General features: G+C 39.7%; 1 protein-coding gene across 10 annotated transcripts in view; it reads right to left on the minus strand.

The window, feature by feature from the left end:
* CHRM2 (cholinergic receptor muscarinic 2) overlaps window positions 1-25,715 on the minus strand; it is a 185,777-nt gene that overhangs the window by 49,870 nt on the left and 110,192 nt on the right. The window contains exon 1 of one of the 10 annotated variants that reach the window (XM_077266749.1): window positions 17,750-17,773. The exons of the other annotated variants lie outside the window; for them this stretch is intronic. The gene's annotated coding sequence lies outside the window, so the exon portion shown is untranslated. Of the gene's footprint in view, window positions 1-17,749; window positions 17,774-25,715 lie in introns of those variants that run through there. 10 annotated transcript variants of the gene reach the window in all.

Raw genomic sequence — 25,715 nt, forward strand, 5'->3', positions numbered from 1 at the left:
TTCACCTGTGGCGGCGCTGCAGAGGTTGAACACTTGCCAGTGGGACCATCCACAGTTTACGGCTGATGAGTGGTAGTCTAATGTTGCATATTTGTGCACGGATTGACATCTGACTTTAATGACAAAGGTGTAATATTTTATTTAACCAGTAGGGGCGCTTGCTTCCATGTCACCTAACTGATGGGTGTAGTCTAATGGCGCAGCATGGGGGAAGGGGAACAGCAGCAGTTTTCCAAGGTGCCAAATTCTTTGGAGGGCGCAAAATGTACTCCCACAACCTCACTATTAAGAGCTGTTCTTACAGCGATGTTTTCAGTCTGACTATGCAGAGTGCAGCTGGTATGATGAGTTCGTTATCAATTGCTGCGCTCTGCATAGGCAGCGAAGGAGATGATAAAGCTTTTAGTATCATGAAATGAGCTTTGTCATTTTACATTGTTCCTTTTTATATGTTTCATTTTTCATTACATTTTTTATTCAACTAGGTTATAATGTCATAACACCAGCCCTAACCCTATTCTCAGAGCCCTAAATCTAGCCCTAACCCTAAATCTAGTCCTTGCTCTAACCCAAGCCGTTCCAAAAAAGTGTAAAAACGTAAAAACAGCTGTTATTAAATTTTTTATGCAAATATGTTGGAACACCAGCCCTATCCCTAACCCTATTCCCAACCTCAATCCTAGCCATAGCCATAACCCTATTCCCAACCTCAAACCTAGCACTATCCCTAACTCTATTCCCAATCCTAACCCTATCCCTAACCCTATTTCCTATCCCAATCCTAGCCCTAAACCTATTCCCAACCCCAATCCTAACCCTAGCCATAACCTTATTTCCAACACCAAACAGCCCTAACCCTATTCCCAACCCCAAACTTAGCGCTAGTCCTAACCCTATTCCCAACCTCAATCCTAGCCCTACCCAAAACCCTATTCCCAACCTCAAACCTAGCACTATCCCTATTCCCAACCCCAAATGTAGCCCTATCCCAAACCCTATTTCCAACCCCAATCCTAACCCTATCCCTAACCCTATCCCAATCGTAGCCCTAACCCTATTCCCAACCCCAAATGTAGCCCTATCCCAAACCCTATTTCCAACCCCAATCCTAGCCCTAGCCGTGACCTTATTTCCAACACCAAACTTAGCCCTAACCCTATTCCCAACCCCAAACTTAGCGCTAGTCCTAACCCTATTCCCAACCTCAATCCTAGCCATGCCTGTAACCCTATTCCTAACGCTAAACCTAGACCTAGCCCTAACCCTATTCCCAACCCAAAAAGTAGCCCTAGTCCTAACCCTATCCCAATCCTATCCCTATCCCTAACCCTATTCCCAACCCCAATCCTAGCCATGCCTGTAACCCTATTCCTAACGCTAAACCTAGACCTAGCCCTAACCCTATTCCCAACCCAAAACCTAGCCCTAGTCCTAACCCTATCCCAATCCTATCCCTATCCCTAACCCTATTCCCTATCCCAATCCTAGCCCTATCCCTAACCCTATTCCCTATCCCAATCCTAACCCTATCCCTAACCCTATTCCCTATCCCAATCCTAGCCCTATCCCTAACCCTAACCCTATTCCCTATCCCAATCCTAGCTCTATCCCTAACCCTATTCCCAACCCGAATGCTAGCCCAATCCCTAACCCTATTCCCAACCCCTAACCTAGCCCTATCACTAATCACAGTTAGGGTAAAAAAAAAGTGTAAAAATGGAAAAGGAGCTGTTATTAAATTCTATGCAAATTTGTGATAAAACCAGCCCTATCCCTAACCCTATTCCCAACCCCAATCCTAGCCCTAGCCTTAACCACAGCTAGGGTAAAAAAAAGTGTAAAACTGGAAAAGCAGCTGTTAGTAGTGAATGATGACATTATGGAATCATGTCTCAGTTGCTGCCTATGCAGAGCACGATGAGTTTGACATTAGCTCCAGCGCTCTGAATAGGCAGAAACCGAAAGGACATACTGAACAGATAATGAATGCAGACAGTACCATTTGCGATGTTTTGCACATTATTCCATACTGTCTTCATCCAATACTAACAGCTGGTTTTAAGTTTTTACACTTTTTCTAGCTCTAACTAGGAATGGGGTTAGGGTTAGGCATAGGACTGGTGTTATGGCATATTTGCATAAAATTATAATACCTGCTGATAATACATTACTATCGGACCCCATAGAGCTTAGACTAGGTTTAGGGTTAGGGCTAGATTTGGGGTTAGGAATAGGGGTAGGGATAGGGATAGTGCTATATGGTTGAATAAAAAATGTAATAAAAATTAAACGTAAAAATTTTTTTTAAAAACAATGCAAAACAATTTATTTTTTAAATTGCATGTCTAATTTTAGCCATTAGCAAAAAAAAAATTCTTAGAGTGGAACTACAATTACATCAGTGTTTTCTTAAAACATATGTTTGGAGGATAAGAAGTTTAATACGGAACTAGTTTTACTTTTTTAGCCAAAGACAATGGAAGGATCTGATTGGCTGCTATTAGGAATAATCTCATTATGATAAAGTTGAGCTACGAGGACAAAGAAGCAAGAAAAGTTGTCATGGGGAAAAAAATAAAAAATTTAAATAAATGGTAATTATCTCCTACATTTTGCTTTATTTGAAGTATTGTAATTATAAGCTCTGGAGTACAATACAGGATGTAACTCAGGACCAGTAATGTAATGTATGTACACAGTGACTGCACCAGCAGAATAGTGAGTGCAGCTCTGGGGTATAATACAGGATGTAACTCAGGATCAGTAATGTAATGTATGTACACAGTGACTGCACCAGCAGAATAGTGAGTGCAGCTCTGGAGTATAATACAGGATGTAACTCAGGATCAGTAATGTACTGTATGTACACAGTGACTGCACCAGCAGAATAGTGAGTGCAGCTCTGGGGTACAATACAGGATGTAACTCAGGATCTGTAATGTAATGTATGTACACAGTGACTGCACCAGCAGAATAGTAAGTGCAGCTCTGGGGTATAATACAGGATGTAACTCAGGATCAGTAATGTAATGTATGTACACAGTGACTGCACCAGCAGAATAGTGAGTGCAGCTCTGGGGTATAATACAGGATGTAACTCAGGATCAGTAATGTAATCTATGTACACAGTGACTGCACCAGCAGAATAGTGAGTGCAGCTCTGGGGTATAATACAGGATGTAACTCAGGATCAGTAATGTAATGTATGTACACAGTGACTGCGCCAGCAGAATAGTGAGTGCAGCTCTGGGGTACAATACAGGATGTAACTCAGGATCAGTAATGTAATGTATGTACACAGTGACTGCACCAGCAGAATAGTGAGCGCAGCTCTGGGGTATAATACAGGATGTAACTCAGGATCAGTAATGTAATGTATGTACACAGTGACTGCACCAGCAGAATAGTGAGTGCAGCTCTGGAGTATAATACAGGATGTAACTCAGGATCAGTAATGTAATGTATGTACACAGTGACTGCACCAGCAGAATAGTGAGTGCAGCTCTGGGGTACAATACAGGATGTAACTCAGGATCAGTAATGTAATGTATGTACACAGTGACTGCACCAGCAGAATAGTGAGTGCAGCTCTGGGGTATAATACAGGATGTAACTCAGGATCAGTAATGTAATGTATGTACACAGTGACCGCACCAGCAGAATAGTGAGTGCAGCTCTGGGGTATAATACAGGATGTAACTCAGGATCAGTAATGTAATGTATGTACACAGTGACTGCACCAGCAGAATAGTGAGTGCAGCTCTGGAGTATAACACAGGAAGTAACTTAAGATCAGTAATATAATGTATGTACACAGTGACTGCACCAGCAGAATAGTGAGTGCAGCTCTGGAATATAATACAGGATGTAACTCAGGATCAGTAATGTAATGTATGTACACAGTGACTGCACCAGCAGAATAGTGAGTGCAGCTCTGGGGTATAATACAGGATGTAACTCAGGATCAGTAATGTAATGTATGTACACCGTGACTGCACCAGCAGAATAGTGAGTGCAGCTCTGGGGTATAATACAGGATGTAACTCAGGATCAGTAATGTAATGTATGTACACAGTGACTGCACCAGCAGAATAGTGAGTGCAGCTCTGGAATATAATACAGGATGTAACTCAGGATCAGTAATGTATGTACACAGTGACTGCACCAGCAGAATAGTGAGTGCAGCTCTGGGGTATAATCCAGGATGTTTCTCAGGATTAGTACAGAATTTGTCTCCTATACTTTGTCCAGTTTCTAATATTTTTAATAACTATGATACAGTATTCTGAGAGTGGTATATATAATCATATTCTTTGATATACTGTCAGCTGAGCAGTGTTATATATCCCATCATTTATTAGTATATTACTCTTTCTTAGAGGCAGAAAAAAGAAATATTGCAGATGTCATTATTCCCTATAAAATGAACGGTGTGTGGATGGTTGTGTATAGTAATGAGTAGACATGTTTATCCAGTGATGGATCTGGAGGACTCTTCATAATGTCCATTTATTTTGACTGATGAACACAGACTTCTCTCATGCAGCCATACTGGTGTCATTAGTAAGAGGCTTATAACTCATCAATATATCCCAAACCAGGTCATGAGTTTATAAATAATCAGATCACTACAGAAAATCATTGCTCACAGAAAGAAGCTCTTGTAACGGCCACATAAAAATAGATGACTGTTGCCCATCGTAAAACTGCTATCCATATATACAATATAGATTAACTATTCTAGCAGTTATATTCTTGTACATAGGAGCAGTATTATAGTAGTTATATTCTAGTACATAGGGGCAGTATTATAGTAGTTATATTCTTGTACATAGTGAGCAGTATTATAGTAGTTATATTCTTGTACATAGGGAGCAGTATTATAGTCTTTATATTCTTGTACATAGGGGCAGTATTATAGTAGTTATATTCTTGTATATAGGGGGAAGTATTATAGTAGTTATATTCTTGTACATAGGAGCAGTATTATAGTAGTTATATTCTTGTACATAGGAGCAGTATTATAGTAGTTATATTCTAGTACATAGGGGCAGTATTATAGTAGTTATATTCTTGTACATAGTGAGCAGTATTATAGTAGTTATATTCTTGTACATAGGGAGCAGTATTATAGTCTTTATATTCTTGTAGATAGGGGCAGTATTATAGTAGTTATATTCTTGTATATAGGGGGAAGTATTATAGTAGTTATATTCTTGTACATAGGAGCAGTATTATAGTAGTTATATTCTAGTACATAGGGGCAGTATTATAGTAGTTATATTCTTGTACATAGGGGCAGTATTATAGTAGTTATATTCTTGTACATAGTGAGCAGTATTATAGTAGTTATATTCTTGTACATAGGGGCAGTATTATAGTAGTTATATTCTTGTACATAGGAGCAGTATTATAGTAATTATATTCTTGTACATAGTGAGCAGTATTATAGTAGTTATATTCTTGTACATAGGGAGCAGTATTATAGTCTTTATATTCTTGTACATAGGGGCAGTATTATAGTAGTTATATTCTTGTATATAGGGGGAAGTATTATAGTAGTTATATTCTTGTACATTGGGGCAGTATTATAGTAGTTATATTCTTGTACATAGGAGCAGTATTATAGTAGTTATATTCTTGTACATAGGGGCAGTATTATAGTAGTTATATTCTTGTACATAGGAGCAGTATTATAGTAGTTATATTCTTGTACATAGGGGCAGTATTATAGTAGTTATATTCTTGTATATAGGGGGAAGTATGTATAGTAGTTATATTCTTGTACATAGGGGCAGTATTATAGTAATTATATTCTTGTACATAGGGGCAGTATTATAGTAGTTATATTCTTGTACATAGGGGCAGTATTATAGTAGTTGTATTCTTGTACATAGAGGCAGTATTATAGTAGTTATATTCTTGTACATAGGAGCAGTATTATAGTAGTTATATTCTTGTACATAGGAGCAGTATTATAGTAGTTATAGTCTTGTACATAGGGGCAGTATTATAGTAGTTATATTCTTGTACATAGAGGGCAGTATTATAGTAGTTATATTCTTGTACATAGAGGGCAGTATTATAGTAGTTATATTCTTGTACATAGGAGCAGTATTATAGTAGTTATATTCTTGTACATAGGAGCAGTATTATAGTAGTTATAGTCTTGTACATAGGAGCAGTATTATAGTAGTTATATTCTTGTACATAGGGGCAGTATTATAGTAGTTGTATTCATGTACATAGGGGCAGTATTATAGTAGTTATATTCTTGTACATAGGAGCAGTATTATAGTAGTTATAGTCTTGTACATAGGAGCAGTATTATAGTAGTTATATTCTTGTATATAGGAGCAGTATTATAGTAGTTATATTCTTGTACATAGGGGCAGTATTATAGTAGTTATATTCTTGTACATAGGAGCAGTGTTATAGTAGTTATATTCTTGTACATAGGGGACAGTATTATAGTAGTTATATTCCTGTACATAGGAGCAGTATTATAGTAGTTATATTCTTGTACATAGGGGCAGTATTATAGTAGTTATATTCTTGTACATAGAGGGCAGTATTATAGTAGTTATATTCTTGTACATAGCAGTATTATAGTAGTTATATTCTTTGTCATGATTCTCAATGGCGAGAGAACATAGCCCAGCATATATGAGAACTAGCTCTTGGAAGATGGAAACTATACTGACCATGAACTAAACCTGCCGCACAACTAGAAGTGGCCGGGTAGCATGCCTACGTTTTTTTATTCCTAGATGCCCAGCGCCAGCCGGAGAACTACCTAATCCTAGCAGAGGAAAAGACAGTCCTGGCTCACCTCTAGAGAAATTTTCCCAAAAGGCAGACAGAGGCCCCCACATATATTGGCGGTGATATTAGATGAAAAGACAAACGTAGTATGAAAATAGGTTTAGCAAAATCGAGGTCCGCTTACTAGATAGCAGAAAGACAGAAAGGGCACTTTCATGGTCAGCAGAAAACCCTATCAAAACACCATCCAGAAATTACTTTAAGACTCTAGCATTAACTCATAACACCAGAGTGGCAATTTCCGATCACAAGAGCTTTCCAGACACAGTAACGAAACAGCAGCTGTGAACAGGAACAAAATGCAAAAACACACAAGGACAAAAGTCCAACTTAGCTGGGGGTTGTCTAGTAGCAGGAACAAGCACAGAAGGCTTCTGATTACATTGTTGACCGGCATGAAACTGACAGAGGAGCAAGGTTATATAGCGACTCCCACATCCTGATAGGAGCAGGTGAACAGAGGGGATGATGCACACAAGTTCAATTCCACAAGTGGCCACCGGGGGAGCCCAGAATCCAATTTCACAACAGTACCCCCCCCTCAAGGAGGGGGCACCGAACCCTCACCAGAACCACCAGGGCGATCAGGATGAGCCCTATGAAAGGCACGGACAAGATCGGAGGCATGAACATCAGAGGCAGTGACCCAAGAATTATCCTCCTGACCGTATCCCTTCCATTTGACCAGATACTGGAGTTTCCGTCTGGAAACACGAGAGTCTAAGATCTTTTCCACAACGTACTCCAACTCACCCTCAACCAACACCGGAGCAGGAGGCTCAACGGAAGGCACAGCCGGTACCTCATACCTGCGCAACAATGACCGATGAAAAACATTATGAATCGAAAAGGATGCAGGGAGGTCCAAACGGAAGGACACAGGGTTAAGAATCTCCAATATCTTGTACGGGCCGATGAACCGAGGCTTAAATTTAGGAGAAGAAACCCTCATAGGGACAAAACGAGAAGACAACCACACCAAGTCCCCAACACAAAGCCGAGGACCAACACGACGACGGCGGTTGGCAAAAAGCTGAGTCTTCTCCTGGGACAACTTCAAATTGTCCACCACCTGCCCCCAAATCTGATGCAACCTCTCCACCACAGCATCCACTCCAGGACAATCCGAAGATTCCACTTGACCGGAGGAAAATCGAGGATGAAACCCCGAATTACAGAAAAACGGGGACACCAAGGTGGCAGAGCTGGCCCGATTATTGAGGGCGAACTCCGCCAAAGGCAAAAAAGCAACCCAATCATCCTGATCCGCAGACACAAAACACCTCAAATATGTCTCCAAGGTCTGATTAGTCCGCTCGGTCTGGCCATTAGTCTGAGGATGGAAAGCAGACGAAAAAGACAAATCTATGCCCATCCTAGCACAGAATGCCCGCCAAAATCTAGACACGAATTGGGTCCCTCTGTCAGAAACTATATTCTCCGGAATACCATGCAAACGAACAACATTTTGAAAAAACAGAGGAACCAACTCGGAAGAAGAAGGCAACTTAGGCAAGGGAACCAGATGGACCATCTTAGAGAAACGGTCACACACCACCCAGATGACAGACATCTTCTGAGAAACAGGCAGATCCGAAATAAAATCCATCGAGATGTGCGTCCAAGGCCTCTTCGGGATAGGCAAGGGTAACAACAATCCACTAGCCCGAGAGCAACAAGGCTTGGCCCGAGCACAAACGTCACAAGACTGCACAAAGCCTCGCACATCTCGTGACAGGGAAGGCCACCAGAAGGACCTTGCCACCAAATCCCTGGTACCAAAGATTCCAGGATGACCTGCCAACGCAGAAGAATGAACCTCATAGATGACTCTACTGGTCCAATCATCAGGAACAAACAGTCTACCAGGTGGGCAACGATCAGGTCTATCCGCCTGAAACTCCTGCAAGGCCCGCCGCAGGTCTGGAGAAACGGCAGACAATATCACTCCATCTTTAAGGATACCTGTGGGCTCAGAATTACCAGGGGAGTCAGGCTCAAAACTCCTAGAAAGGGCATCCGCCTTAACATTCTTAGAACCCGGCAGGTAAGACACCACAAAATTAAACCGAGAGAAAAACAGCGACCAGCGCGCCTGTCTAGGATTCAGGCGCCTGGCAGACTCAAGGTAAATTAAATTTTTGTGGTCAGTCAATACCACCACCTGATGTCTGGCCCCCTCAAGCCAGTGACGCCACTCCTCAAAAGCCCACTTCATGGCCAAAAGCTCCCGATTCCCAATATCATAATTCCGCTCGGCGGGCGAAAATTTACGGGAAAAAAAAGCACAAGGTCTCATCACGGAGCAGTCGGAACTTCTCTGCGACAACACCGCCCCAGCTCCGATTTCAGAAGCGTCGACCTCAACCTGAAAAGGAAGAGCAACATCAGGCTGACGCAACACTGGGGCGGAAGAAAAGCGGCGCTTGAGCTCCCGAAAGGCCTCCACAGCATCAGGGGACCAATCAGCAACATCAGCACCCTTCTTAGTCAAATCAGTCAATGGTTTTACAACATCAGAAAAACCAGCAATAAATCGACGATAAAAGTTAGCAAAGCCCAAAAATTTCTGAAGACTCTTAAGAGAAGAGGGTTGCGTCCAATCACCAATAGCCTGAACCTTGACAGGATCCATCTCGATGGAAGAGGGGGAAAAAATGTATCCCAAGAAGGAAATCTTCTGAACCCCAAAAACACACTTAGAACCCTTCACACACAAGGAATTAGACCGCAAAACCTGAAAAACCCTCCTGACCTGCTGGACATGAGAGTCCCAGTCATCCGAAAAAATCAGAATATCATCCAGATACACAATCATAAATTTATCCAAATAATCACGGAAAATGTCATGCATAAAGGACTGGAAGACTGAAGGGGCATTTGAAAGACCAAAAGGCATCACCAAATACTCAAAATGGCCCTCGGGCGTATTAAATGCGGTTTTCCACTCATCCCCCTGCTTGATTCGCACCAAATTATACGCCCCACGGAGATCAATCTTAGAGAACCACTTGGCCCCCTTTATACGAGCAAACAAATCAGTAAGCAGTGGTAACGGATATTGATATTTAACCGTGATTTTATTCAAAAGTCGATAATCAATACACGGCCTCAAAGAGCCGTCTTTCTTAGACACAAAGAAAAAACCGGCTCCTAAGGGAGATGACGAAGGACGAATATGTCCCTTTTCCAAGGACTCCTTTATATATTCTCGCATAGCCGCGTGTTCAGGCACAGACAGATTAAATAAACGCCCCTTAGGGTATTTACTACCCGGAATCAAGTCTATGGCACAATCGCACTCCCGGTGCGGAGGTATTGAACCAACCTTGGGTTCTTCAAAAACGTCACGAAAGTCAGACAAGAATTCAGGAATCTCAGAGGGAATAGATGATGAAATGGAAACCAAAGGTACGTCCCCATGAGTTCCTTTACATCCCCAGCTTAACACAGACATAGCTCTCCAGTCGAGGACTGGGTTATGAGATTGCAGCCATGGCAATCCCAGCACCAAAACATCATGTAGATTATACAGCACCAGAAAGCGAATAACCTCCTGGTGATCCGGATTAACACGCATAGTCACTTGTGTCCAGTATTGTGGTTTATTACTAGCCAATGGGGTGGAGTCAATCCCCTTCAGGGGTATAGGAGTTTCAAGAGGCTCCAAATCATACCCACAGCGTTTGGCAAAGGACCAATCCATAAGACTCAAAGCAGCGCCAGAGTCGACATAGGCGTCCGCGGTAATAGATGACAAAGAACAAATCAGGGTCACAGATAGAATAAACTTAGACTGTAAAGTGCTAATTGAAACAGACTTGTCAGGCTTCTTAGTACGCTTAAAGCATGCTGATATAACATGAGTTGAATCACCACAATAGAAGCACAACCCATTTTTTCGTCTAAAATTCTGCCGCTCGCTTCTGGACAGAATTCTATCACATTGCATATTTTCTGGCGTTTTCTCAGTAGACACCGCCAAATGGTGCACAGGTTTGCGCTCCCGCAGACGCCTATCGATCTGAATAGCCATCGTCATGGACTCATTCAGACTTGCAGGCACAGGGAACCCCACCATAACATCCTTAATGGCATCAGAGAGACCTTCTCTGAAAATCGCCGCCAGGGCGCACTCATTCCACTGAGTAAGCACAGACCATTTGCGGAATTTTTGGCAGTATATTTCAGCTTCATCTTGCCCCTGAGACAAGGACATCAAGGCCTTTTCCGCCTGAAGCTCTAAATGAGGTTCCTCATAAAGCAACCCCAAGGCCAGAAAAAACGCATCCACATTGAGCAACGCAGGATCCCCTGGTGCCAATGCAAAAGCCCAGTCTTGAGGGTCGCCCCGGAGCAAGGAAATTACAATCCTGACCTGCTGTGCAGGGTCTCCGGCAGAGCGAGACTTCAGGGACAAAAACAATTTGCAATTATTTTTAAAATTTTGAAAGTGAGATCTATTCCCCGAGAAGAACTCAGGCAAAGGAATTCTAGGCTCAGACATAGGTGCATGAACAACAAAATCTTGCAAATTTTGTACTTTTGTGGCGAGATTATTCAAACCTGTAGCTACACTCTGAAGATCCATTTGAAACAGGTGAACACAGAGCCATTCAAGGATTAGAAGGAGAGAAAGAGAGGAAGGCTGCAGCATAGGCAGAATAGCAAGTGATTAAATTAAGAGCACACTCAGAACTAGAGGGAAAAAAAAAAAAAAAGTTGTAGCAGACTTCTTTTTTCTCTCCTTTCTCAGCCAGTAATTTAACCCTTTTTTGGGCCGGTCAAACTGTCATGATTCTCAATGGCGAGAGAACATAGCCCAGCATATATGAGAACTAGCTCTTGGAAGATGGAAACTATACTGACCATGAACTAAACCTGCCGCACAACTAGAAGTGGCCGGGTAGCATGCCTACGTTTTTTTATTCCTAGATGCCCAGCGCCAGCCGGAGAACTACCTAATCCTAGCAGAGGAAAAGACAGTCCTGGCTCACCTCTAGAGAAATTTTCCCAAAAGGCAGACAGAGGCCCCCACATATATTGGCGGTGATATTAGATGAAAAGACAAACGTAGTATGAAAATAGGTTTAGCAAAATCGAGGTCCGCTTACTAGATAGCAGAAAGACAGAAAGGGCACTTTCATGGTCAGCAGAAAACCCTATCAAAACACCATCCAGAAATTACTTTAAGACTCTAGCATTAACTCATAACACCAGAGTGGCAATTTCCGATCACAAGAGCTTTCCAGACACAGTAACGAAACAGCAGCTGTGAACAGGAACAAAATGCAAAAACACACAAGGACAAAAGTCCAACTTAGCTGGGGGTTGTCTAGTAGCAGGAACAAGCACAGAAGGCTTCTGATTACATTGTTGACCGGCATGAAACTGACAGAGGAGCAAGGTTATATAGCGACTCCCACATCCTGATAGGAGCAGGTGAACAGAGGGGATGATGCACACAAGTTCAATTCCACAAGTGGCCACCGGGGGAGCCCAGAATCCAATTTCACAACAATTCTTGTACATAGGAGCAGTATTATAGTAGTTATAGTCTTGTACATAGGAGCAGTATTATAGTAGTTATATTCTTGTACATAGGGGCAGTATTATAGTAGTTATATTCTTGTACATAGGAGCAGTATTATAGTAGTTATATTCTTGTACATAGGAGCAGTATTATAGTAGTTATAGTCTTGTACATAGGAGCAGTATTATAGTAGTTATATTCTTGTACATAGGGGCAGTATTATAGTAGTTGTATTCTTGTACATAGGGGCAGTATTATAGTAGTTATGTTCTTGCACATAGAGGGCAGTATTATAGTAGTTATATTCTTGTACATAGAGGGCAGTATTATAGTAGTTATATTCTTGTACATAGGGAGCAGTATTATAGTAGTTATATTCATGTACATAGGAGCAGTATTATAGTATTTATATTCTTGAGTATAGGGGCAATATTATAGTAGTTATATTCTTGTACATTGGAGCAGTATTATAGTAGCTATATTCTTGTACATAGGAGCAGTATTATAGTAGTTATTTCTTGTACATAGGGGCAGTATTATAGTAGTTATATTCTTGTACATAGGGGCAGTATTGTAGTAGTTATATTCTTGTACATAGAGGGCAGTATTATAGTAGTTATATTCTTGTGCATAGGGGCAGTATTATAGTAGTTATATTCTTGTACATAGGAGCAGTATTATAGTAGTTATATTCTTGTACATAGGGGCAGTATTATAGTAGTTATATTCTTATACATAGGGGGCAGTATTATAGTAGTTATATTCTTGTACATAGGGGCAGTATTATAGTAGTTATATTCTTGTACATAGGGGCAGTATTATAGTAGTTATATTCTTGTACATAGGAGCAGTATTATAGTAGTTATATTCTCGTACATAGGAGCAGTATTATAGTAGTTATATTCTTGTACATAGGAGCAGTATTATAGTAGTTATATTCTTGTACATAGGAGACAGTATTATAGTAGTTATATTCTTGTACATAGGGGCAGTATTATAGTAGTTATATTCTTGTACATAGGAGCAGTATTATAGTAGTTATATTCTTGTACATAGGGGCAGTATTATAGTAGTTATATTCTTGTACATAGGGGCAGTATTATAGTAGTTATATTCTTGTACATAGGGGCAGTATTATAGTAGTTATATTCTTGTACATAGAGGCAGTATTATAGTAGTTATATTCTTGTACATAGGGGCAGTATTATAGTAGTTATATTCTTCTACATAGGAGCAGTATTATAGTAGTTATATTCTTGTACATAGAGGCAGTATTATAGTAGTTATATTCTTGTACATAGAGGACAGTATTATAGTAGTTATATTCTTGTACATAGGGGCAGTATTATAGTAGTTATATTCTTGTACATAGAGGACAGTATTATAGTAGTTATATTCTTGTACATAGGGGCAGTATTATAGTAATAGTCTTATACACAGGGGATGTTTGTTAGGAGTTATTTTAGTAATTTTTCTAACTTCGGCCATTTTTATTGCTGCAGTAATATGGAGGATGATAGAATCTCTTACATTATCAGCTTTTCTTGATGCTTTTCTCCAGTCATTTTGTTTAGCCTGCTGATGAATGGTCTGGCTCTCAGCCCACTGTAACGACATGCAATTCCTTTACAAGAAAACCCTTAATTTAAGTAAGTGGCATTTTTTCTTCTCTTGAATCCATAAAGGAATTAATCAGATTGCATTGCATTTCCAGGAGGACCTGGGCTCACTGGCAACGCTCAGTTCCGACATTAAAATTATTAAATAAAAAGCTGTGTAAGTCCGGTGTGATGCCAGCTGTGCTTTTACACTGTTATCAAATAACTTTCTTCATCTTTTCTCCCTTCAGTTACTTCACTACATATCGGGAACTTGGGATAAGCAACAAGCTGCCGTTCAGATGCTGGATACCACCTCCACAGTTCTTGGGGTTCTAAGGTCCTTCCATTAAACCATCCATACCTCCTCTCGAAGCATGGGCACTAGTGCTTTCAGTGGTTGTACCTTGGTCCAAAACATCTCTTTGATCCATAAGAAAAGACCAATATTATTGGAGAGTTTGGTGCCCACGAGTTTTAAGTGATGCCAATGTATCCAAGTACACAATCTGTGCCCGTGTGATGAGTTTCACCACTGAGTCTCCCGAAATGAATTGACTTTGCCTCCAAATCTGCAATGGCATGGTCTGCCTTCCTAGGTTATGTTTTCCAACTATTTCCCTACAAAGTATGGCTCGCTCCCTGGTTGCTTCCAAAACTATTCAGTAGGCTTTGGTGGTGCCCAAACTCACACCTAGGTGGCATGAAGGAAATGAGACAAGATATATAAGAGGCATGATTAAGAAAACAGAAAAATGTTCCCGTCACTCTGTGTTCCTCCTGGAACAAAAGATTGGCCAAAGTATGTTGTAAAAAAGGAGGATACATGTAATGGGCTCCCTAGGTGAAGTAGATCCTCAAAGCCCAATGTCTGGGTGGGCACACATACCAAGTGGTTTGTTGAAGCAGGCAGATGAAGCATGCAAGAAACAGGTAGCAGAGGTCCTGGAAGCCACAGGCAGAGAGCAAACATCCTGGAAGCCACAGACGGACACTTAGAAGCGGTCTTGGAAGACCGTGACCAGGTAACAGAGGTCCTGAAAGCCGCAAGTCGACAGGAGACGCCTTGGAAGCTAAAGGCGGATAAATAGCAGAGGTCCTATTAGATCCAGAACAGGTAGCAGAGGTTTTGGAAGCCGCAGGCAGACAGGAGACGTCCTGAAAGTGACAGGTGGATACATAGCCGAGGTCCTAGAAGACCAAGAACAGGTAGCAGACAGAAATGCGGAGCAACTTGAAAATCTTAATGCCAAGACACAGGTGTGGGGCTAGGAAGGCCTTATATAGGCCTAAGTAGATGATTAGGTGGGAACCCGCATTCTACCTGCAAAGCCCGACGTAGAGCACAAGAAAGTTTAGTGGACTGAGGTGAAGGAAGCCAAGCCCAGACCTAGGACAGGTGTATAACAATACAAGGGGCCCACTGGGTCATTAAAAGGTTTAACTTTGCCTAATCCAAGGATTTTAGTTTTAGGACTTTGAGTTCTTCACTTTTAACCCAAACAAAGGAGTGCAGACTTTACCATGGAAGCGCCAAGATCACCACTGTCAAAGTAATCTCCAATAACAATGGCTGGTGAGTAAGAAGACTGAAAACTCCAAGTCACAACTTATGGAAATGTTAGGCAAAATAATGGATGGATTGGTGAAGACAGAGTGTGGTCATAAGTAATCGATAGGCAAAAGACAAGAGGACGTGGTCAAGAACCCAGAGCTAGAAAAACGCACCTTGGCCAAATTGGCCAAGAAGGGGCTTTGAAGTGCCTTTTTGGATGTGCATGCGCAGCCACCGCTCCATTCTTGAGATGCATTACCGAACACTGTTCTCAGGACTGGTTGAGGTTCCAGATGTCAGAAACCAAGCAATTGACTGAAGTGGGATTACCCTTCGAAGGAAGAGGAAGGATACTTTCTCAAAAGGCATTTCAGAACCTTGTTCTTGGGACCAGGAGAGTTTCCAGATGTCAGAATCCAAGCAGTTGGCCAAGGTGGTACAACTTTTTTTTAGGGAGGATACCTTAACCCTAAGTGTCACCTATTAGAACCCAATCATGGGAATCATGACGGTAATGGTTTCATTTTGTTGGTGAAATGAGGCATTAGACAGTTCCCATTAAAATCAACAGGTGGTCTCGTCTTTCTTCAGTCTCTCCATTTTGGCCAAGAGTTTAGGTTCTTGAATAAGAGGGCTTTATGAACTGGACCCTTTAAGAATTTACGGATTTACTGGCAATTTTTTAGATGCACAAAACGTCTTGCGGTGCTCACCTGTGAGATATCTCCAACATGGATGGGAATTTTCAAAGTAGACATCCCTTCATTAAGATTCCTGATGTGTCGTCAGCCTGTGGTCACGGTCTCCATTACAACAAATAACTCGCTCCACAGATATATTATTGCAGCCGTAATGGAAACAATTTGACCTTGGCACCTGAGATTTTGTCTGACTTCGATACCATGGTTTTTCTTTTTTGGTATTCATTCTGTGCGGCAGCTTAAGCCGTCACTCTTGTCGGACAAGGAGAGAGATGACAGAAAGCAAGACGTGCCGTTATTGCAATTCCCATAGAGCTAATTAGAAATGTGAGATGATGACTCTCCTTCACACTTCCAGATGTGTGCTAGTGATGGGTCAAATGGGCAATTACATAAATTATAGAAACCTTATGCATTAAGCTGAGCATCACTGCAATGATAAAAATATAACCCCTTTTCAGCTGCTGCTTGACACCAGCACTCCAACCACCAATGATTAAAAGCTCCTATATTCACGGACTTTGCAGTACCCATGGGGACCACATCTGTGCTGATTCTTTTCAAGGTCACTTTTTGTATAGCATAATTTTTGGACACATGACACCATTTTACAGCCCCTTTTTAGATACTGCTTGACACCAGCACTCCAACCACCAATGATTAAAAGCTCCTATTTTCACGGACTTTGCAGTACCCATGGGGACCACATCTATGCTGATTCTTGTCAAGGTCACTTTTTGTATAGCATCATTTTTGGACACATGGCACCATTTTATAGCTCCTTTTCAGCTACTGCTTGACACTAGCACTCCAACCACCAATGAATAAAAGCTCCTATTTTCACAGACTTTGCAGGACCCATGGGGACCACATCTGTGCTGATTCTTTTCAAGGTCACTTTTTGTATATCGTAATTTTTGGACACATGGCACCATTTTATAGCTCCTTTTCAGCTGCTGCTTGACACCAGCACTGCAACCACCAATGATTAAAACCTCCTATATTCACAGACTTTACAGGACCCATGTGGACCACATCTGTGCTGATTCTTTTCAAGGTCACTATTTGTATCGCGTAATTTTTGGACACCCGATGTGCACATGGCACCATTTTAAAGGCACTTCATACTGTATGGTGACATTATTTATGCCTACTGTGTGGCTGCATAATTAATATGTGCAGCCATACAGTATATGTATATATATATACAGTATATATATATATATATATATATATATATATATATATACCGTATATATATTCGAGGTGACGTTTGCTGGCTTTAGAGTCAGCAAACACAGAACAGAGTTCAGGCACATCTACATTGGGAGGTTCCCTGTCTCTCCGACATTAGGAATGGTCATGGGGTCAGGCTGGTGACGCTAAAGGCTCCGTCTCTCTGGTAATGAAATGTTTCAGATCAATCAGAAAATGGAAATAGAAGGATTCGGGCAATACAAAGAAAGAACATGATTTTAGAACAGTTGGCAGAACATTCACAGATGAGAAAATAATGATATTAATTTATGGAGATCACCTCATTAAGATGCACCACGTCTGATGGACAGTGCTGGCGATACATCTATGCCACTGTATGAAACAGATATTAAACTGCACATATCAGGCTCCGGCTCCAGAAGCCTCACATCCTAAAATTAGAACAAATGGAGCTCGGAATATAAAGGCATTTTTGTTTTCTGCATCACTAAACAGCTTATTTTATTTTCACAGCATCAGAGTAAAGCGATCCATTAACACATGTCAACTTCACCGCTGCACAGAAAGCGAGGCTTAAAATTGTGCGGAAAGTCCCAGCTATCGGAGGTGTAGCACGCAGGGCTCGGCTAGAATTTTTGCCCCCTGCCTTGGGAAGCATAGAAATAACATTTTAAAAATAAGTTAAAAATTGTTTGATTTTTTTTTACTTTTTCTTATTTTTATTTAATTTCAGTATTTTTTTTATGAAACTACGTATTTGTATCCTACTCCTAAACCAAGCCTTACTCCTAATGCTATCCCTAACACTAGTCTTAACCAAAGCCTTAACCCTAGTCCTAACCCTACCCTAAGAAAAGTCTTAACCCTTACCGGAGTCCTAAGCTTAGTCCTATCCCTAGTCTGAATCCTAATTCTAAACCTAGGCTTCACTCTATTCCAAACGTTGTCCTAATGTTCATCCTAACCCTAGATTTAATCCTAGTTCTAATCCTTACCCTAGTCCTAACCCTATTTCTATTTCTAGTCCTAACCCTTACCCTAGTCTTAACCTTAGTCCTTATCCTAGCTCTATCCCTAGTCCTAACTCTTACCCTAGTCCTAACCTTAGTCCTTATCCTAGCTCTAACCCTAGTCCTAATCCTATCCCTAGATCTAACCTTAGCCACAATCCTAGTCCTAAACCTTACCCTAATCCTAACACTAGCTCTTACCTTAGTCTTAATCCTAGCTCAAACCGCAGTCCTAACCTTAGCGCTAAACCTAGTCCTAATCTTAACCCTAGCCCTAGTTCTAACCTTAGCCACAATCCTAGTCCTAACCCTTAACCTAGTTCCAACCCTAGCCCTAACCTTAGTCCTAACCCTAGTCTTAACCCAAGTCCTAATCCTAGCTCTAACCTAGTCCTAACCCTATTCCTATTCGTAGCTCCAACTCTAGTCTCAACCCTAGAAGTAACTATATTCCTACCTTTGTTCTAACCCTAAACATATAGTTAGGGTAAGAAAAATCTATATATCTATATATATATATATATATATATAAAGCTGAGTGTATGTATGTGTGTGTGTGAGTGTGTATGTATGTATCAAACCACGCCCACTCCACATAGCCCTGCCCACTCCGCATAGCCCCACTCCACACACAAAGCCCCGAACACACGGCCCACGTTGTTAGCGCACACGGGCGGAGACACATTCTCCTCGAAAGCCACCCTGCAAAACTCATAGGATGCGATGTCCCAGCCGCTGCGAGCTACAATCAGGGCCGCCGCCTTCAGAGTATCAGTGAGCTGCAGGCACAGGCCACATCTAGATCCGTCGTGTCTAGAATGGAGTTGCTTCTGTGAGGCATGACGTCAAGAGAAAGGGAGGAGCCTCATGGATTACACCGCTGTGCTCATAACAGGAAGTTTTTGTGCACGTGTGAGGGGAAAATGAGAGGAGTGAGGGGAAAAAGAGGAGTGAGGTGAAAATGAAAGGAGTGAGGTGAAAATGAAAGGATTGAGGTGAAAATGAAAGGAGTGAGGTGAAAATGAAAGGAGTGAGATGAAAATGAAAGGAGTGAGATGAAAATGAAAGGAGTGAGGGGAAAATGAGAGTAATGAGGTGAAAATGAGAGGAGTGAGGGGAAAATGAGAGGGGTGAGGGGAAAATAGTGGAGGGGGGAACAATAGTGAAGTGAGGGGAAAACTGGAGTGAGGGGGAAACTGGAGTGAGGGGAAAATAGTGGAGTGAGGGGAAAATGAGAGGAGTGATGTGAAAATGAGAGGAGTGAGGGGAAAGTGAGGGGAAAATGAGAGGAGTGAGGTGAAAATAGTGGAATGAGGGAAATATAGTGGAGTGAGGGCAAAATAGTGGAGTTAGGGGAAAATAGTGGAGTGAGAGGAAAATAGTGGAGGTGAAAATGAGGTGTGAGGTCAAAATGAGAGGAGTGAGAGGAAAATGAGAGGAGTGAGGTGAAAATAGTGGAGTGAGGGCAAGATAGTGGTGTGAGGGCAAAATAGTGGAGAGAGGTGAAAATGAGAGGTGTGAGGTGAAAATGAGAGGATTGAGGTGAAAATGAGAGGAGTGATGTGAAAATGAGAGGAGTGAGGGGAAACTAGTGGAGTGAGGGGAAACTAGTGGAGTGAGGGGAAACTAGTGGAGTGAGGGGAAACTAGTGGAGTGAGGGGAAACTAGTGGAGTGAGGAGAAACTAGTGGAGTGAGGGAACAATAGTGGAGTGAGGGGAAAATAGTGGAGTGAAGGGAAAATGGAGTGAGGGGAAAATAGTGGAGTGAGGTGAAAATGAGAGGTGTCAGGTGAAAATGAAGGGGGGTGAGTGGAAAATGAGAGGAGTGAGGGGAAAATAGTGGTGTGATCGGAAAATGAGAGGTGTGAGGTCAAAATGACAGGTGTGAGTGGAAAATGAGAGGAGTAAGGGGAAAAATGAGAGGTGTGAGGGGGAAAATGAGAAGAGTGAGGGGAAAATGACAGATGTGAGGGGAAAAATTAGAGATGTGAGGGGGAAAGGGAAAGACGTGATGGAAAAATGAGAGAAGTGAGGTGCTGCTGCAGTATGAGGCTGTGTATAGAGAAGGGTGAGGCGCTACAGGTGGAGGCTGTGTATAAGGCCACATTCGCACGTTCAGTATTTGGTCAGTATTTTACCTCAGTAGCCAAAACCACGAGAGGGAGAAAAATACAGAAGTGGTGACGTGTTTCTAATATACTTTTCCTCTGATTGTTTTACTCCAAGTTTTAGCTTACAAATACTGAGGTGAAAATACTGACCAAATAACGTGTGAACAAGGTCTAAAGGAGAAAAGTGTGGTGGTGCAGAAGAAGTAGGCTGTGCATACGATACGCTTTCTCTCGTGATCAAGTGTTTCCAATTGTATATGGAAGAGGAATGTGAGGTGCTGCCGGAGGAGGCGACTATAAAGGAGAAAAGCTGTGCTGCAGAAAAATGCTGTGTATAAATGGAGGAGCGTGAGGTGCAGGAGGAGGCTGTGTAAAAAGAAGGAGCAGGAGGTGCAGGAGGAACGAGGCCCCTTAACTGCCGCCGTTAAAAGTCGTATCGGCAGTCGTTAAGGGGTTAATATTGTGTTTAAAAAAAAAAATTAAATCTCCTTCCAGGTATGTTCACGACCTACAAGTCAGTGGATACAGCAACAGACCCTGATCAAGCATTATTCTATCCAATAGAGTTCCTCAACTCCTTAGAACCACAAGGACTTCCTCCGCATAAAATCTTTCTAAAACCTGGAGCACCTATTCTGCTGTTGAGAAATTTAGATCCACCAAAGCTGTGTAATGGAACAAGACACTTGATTAAGAAGCTGTTTACACACGTAATTGAAGCAATCATTTTGACAGGATGTGCCAAAGGAGAGGGCCTTTTCATTCCAAGAATTCCTCTCATTCCATCTGATTTGCCTTTTGATTTTAAACGCCTCCAGTTTCCACTTCGACTGCCATTTGCAATGTCCATTAACAATGTCCATTAACAAGTCCTTGAAAGTAGTAGGGATCGATTTGCAATCTCCATGCTTTTCTCATGGACAACTTTACGTGGCCTGTTCAAGAGTTGGAACTGCCAAAAAATCTGATCATCTTTGCACCGGAAGGAAAAAAACAAAAATGTTGTTTATCCAAAAGCCTCTTGAATGACTTGAAAATATAATACTATCAATACTTGGGTAATCGTTTAGTTAATTTGTGCAGCAAATCTGTAATGTTGAATATATGCTGTGAAATGTTTTTATGTGAAATATAATCCTTATAATTTGTTATAACTAACCACAGTTAGTTACTATGGGGATTTTTTTTTAATTACGATTATTCTCCTAGCAGGTCTCTGTACTTCATCTTGCAAAATTACAATTGAGGGTAAAAGTGGAGTGGAGAGCTGTGGGAGCGCACAGTGCATTCTTTGTCATGTCATTTACTGCCTATGCAGAGCACATCAGTTGAGATGAGTGTGTCACCAGCTGTTGTGAACTGCACAGACAGCAACTGAGACAACAAAGCTCTCAGCATGATGAAGTGAGCTTTGTTATCTCAGTCAGTGCACAGCAGCTAATCACAAATTAATCTTGACTGCTGCGCTCTGCATAGCAATCTGTGATACCAACCAAGATATAGAGGAAGCTTGTAGTCACTTTATTCATAAAGTTTGACTCGCTTGGCTTCTGCATGAGGAGTGTTAGCAGGGGGGAAAAATATAGACAGACTAAGGGGCGTGTAGACTTATGCACCTCACGTTTTTATGGAGTCAATGCATCTTAAACTAAATTAAAATGAAGATATTTTCAAATCAGTCTTCCTTAAAAACCTTCTATCGTTTGTGTATACAGCTCAAATGAAAAGCTATGGGTCAAAATGGTGATGGAATATGAACATACTTTAGTATAAAGGGTGTCCAGACTTATGCAACCTATTTTTTATTGAATTACACCTTTATAATAAAATGGAGATGTTTTTTAGTCAGTCCTACCATTTGTGTATACAGCTCCTATGCAGAGCTATGTGTCTACATGGTGACAGACTATGAACACACAAAGGGGGACATAGACTTATGCAATCATTTTATTATTGAGCGTCTAAAATTAAAAAAATAACTTTTTAATAAGTCCGGCTTCAAAATGTACACAGCTCCTGTGCAGAGCAATGTGTCAACATGATGTAAAAAAAAATACACCACACCTTTAGTTTAGAGGGGATGTAGACTTATGCAACCTATGTCAATGCATCTAAAAAAAATGAAATTAACTTTGTCATTCGTCCTGATCAAAAATCTTCTGCCTTATTTTTTTCATAATTAACCCATTACTGAATTCATTTATCTAATGGCAAAAAAACTCAAAGTAGGGAGCGTACGGACCAATAAATAGTTAAAATAAATGTAAAAAAAATAAATCCAGTGAATGAATCAATGAATGGAGGGAACCTGAGTATGAAATGAAAAATACCGAGCGTGTAATAAAAATGTCACACTTAATCCCATCTCCAGGTGGAGGGGCCGACACCCCAGCGCCCGGTGGGCGACAATATCATGCCTTACATACACTGAATATTGAGTTTATAATGGGCGGCGTGCGTGACCGGCATGGGAAGCGCAGACCTGGCGGATAAATGAGAAATTCTGCACAGAAATGTCCGGGCGGCAAGGATTTTCTGTCTCTGTCTCTGCGTCTCCCGGTGTCCGAGATCCACCGTAAATGGAATTTCATCAATTATCGGCTCTGGGGCCGACAACTGCATTAGGGACGCGATCAGCAAAGACATAAACGTGATCACGGGCAGAGAACGGGGAAGGGGGAAGGGAAAGAAAATCATCTATCTATCATCTATCTATTATCTATTTATCTATCTATTATCTATCTATTTATCTATTTATCATCTATCTATTATCATCTGTCTATTATTTATTATCTATCTATCTATCTATCTATTGTCTATTACATATCTATCATCTATCTATCTATTATCTATCTATCTATCTATCTATCTATCTATCTATTATCTATCTATCTATTATCTATCTATTATCTATCTATCCATCTATTATCTATCTATCTATTATCTATCTATCCATCTATTATCTATCTATCTATTACATATCTATCATCTATCTATCTATTATCTATCTATCTATCTATTATCTATCTATCTACAGTATTATTTATCGATCAACTATCTATTATCTATTATATATCTATTATCTATCTATCTATTATCTATCTATTATCTATCTATTATCTATCTATCCATCTATTATCTATCTATCTATTATCTATCTATCGATTATCTATCTATTATCTATCTATCCATCTATTATCTATCTATCTATTATCTATCTATCTATTATCTATCTATCTATCTATCTATCTATCTATCTATCTATTATCTATATCTATTATCTATCTATCTATTATCTATCTATCTATCTACTATCTATCTATCTATTATCTATCTATTATCTATCTATCCATCTATTATCTATCTATCTATTATCTATCTATCCATCTATTATCTATCTATCTATTACATATCTATCATCTATCTATCTATTATCTATCTATCTATCTATCTATCTATCTATTATCTATCTATCTATCTATCTATCTATCTATCTATCTATCTATCTACAGTATTATTTATCGATCATCTATCTATTATCTATTATATATCTATTATCTATCTATCTATCTATTATCTATCTATTATCTATCTATCTATTATCTATCTATTATCTATCTATTATCTATCTATCCATCTATTATCTATCTATCTATCTATCTATCTATCTATCTATCTATCTATTATCTATCTATCTATTATCTATCTATTATCTATCTATCCATCTATTATCTATCTATCTATTATCTATATCTATTATCTATCCATCTATTATCTATCTATCTATTATCTATATCTATTATCTATCTATCTATTATCTATCTATCCATCTATCTATTATCTATCTATTATCTATCTATCTATTATCTATCTATCCATCTATTATCTATCTATCTATTACATATCTATCATCTATCTATTATCTATCTATCTATTATCTATCTATCTATCTATCTATCTATCTATCTACAGTATTATTTATCGATCATCTATCTATTATCTATTATATATCTATTATCTATCTATCTATCTATCTATCTATCTATCTATTATCTATCTATCCATCTATTATCTATCTATCCATCTATTATCTATCTATCTATTATCTATCTATCTATTATCTATCTATTATCTATCTATCCATCTATTATCTATCTATCTATTATCTATCTATCTATTATCTATCTATTATCTATCTATCCATCTATTATCTATCTATATTATCTATATCTATTATCTATCCATCTATTATCTATATCTATTATCTATCTATCTATTATCTATCTATCCATCTATTATCTATCTATCTATTATCTATCCATCTATTATCTATCTATCTATTGTCTATTACATATCTATCATCTATCTATCTATTATCTATCTATCTATCTATCTATCTATCTATCTATTATCTATCTATCCATCTATTATCTATCTATTATCTATCTATCATCTATCTATCCATCTATTATCTATCTATCTATTACATATCTATCATCTATCTATCTATTATCTATCTATCTATCTATCTATCTATCTATCTATCTATCTATTATGTATCTATCTATCTATCTACAGTATTATTTATCGATCATCTATCTATTATCTATTATATATCTATTATCTATCTATCTATCTATTATCTATCTATTATCTATCTATCCATCTATTATCTATCTATCTATCTATTATCTATCTATCTATTATCTATATATTATCTATCTAGCCATCTATTATCTATCTATCTATTATCTATCTATCTATTATCTATCTATTATCTATCTATCATCTATCTATTATCTATCCATCTATTATCTATCTATTATCTATCTATCTATCTATCTATCTATCTATCTATCTATCATCTATTATCTATCTATTATCTATTATATATCTATATTATCTATCTATCTATCCATCTATTATCTATCTATCTATCTATCTATCTATCTATCTATTATCTATCTATTATCTATTATCTGTTGTGAATTTGCTTTTTGCTCCCTCTAGTGGTTACTAGTTTTTTGACTCTGGTTTTTCTGTCATTCCTTTTATCCGCACCTGGGTCGTTAGTTAGGGGTGTTGCTATATAAGCTCCCTGGACCTTCAGTTCAATGCCTGGCAACGTAGTTATCAGAGCTAGCCTGCTGTGCTCTTGTCTACT

This window comes from Ranitomeya variabilis, chromosome 5 (assembly GCF_051348905.1).
Source record: "Ranitomeya variabilis isolate aRanVar5 chromosome 5, aRanVar5.hap1, whole genome shotgun sequence".
In the NCBI taxonomy this organism is placed as follows: Eukaryota; Metazoa; Chordata; class Amphibia; order Anura; family Dendrobatidae; genus Ranitomeya; species Ranitomeya variabilis.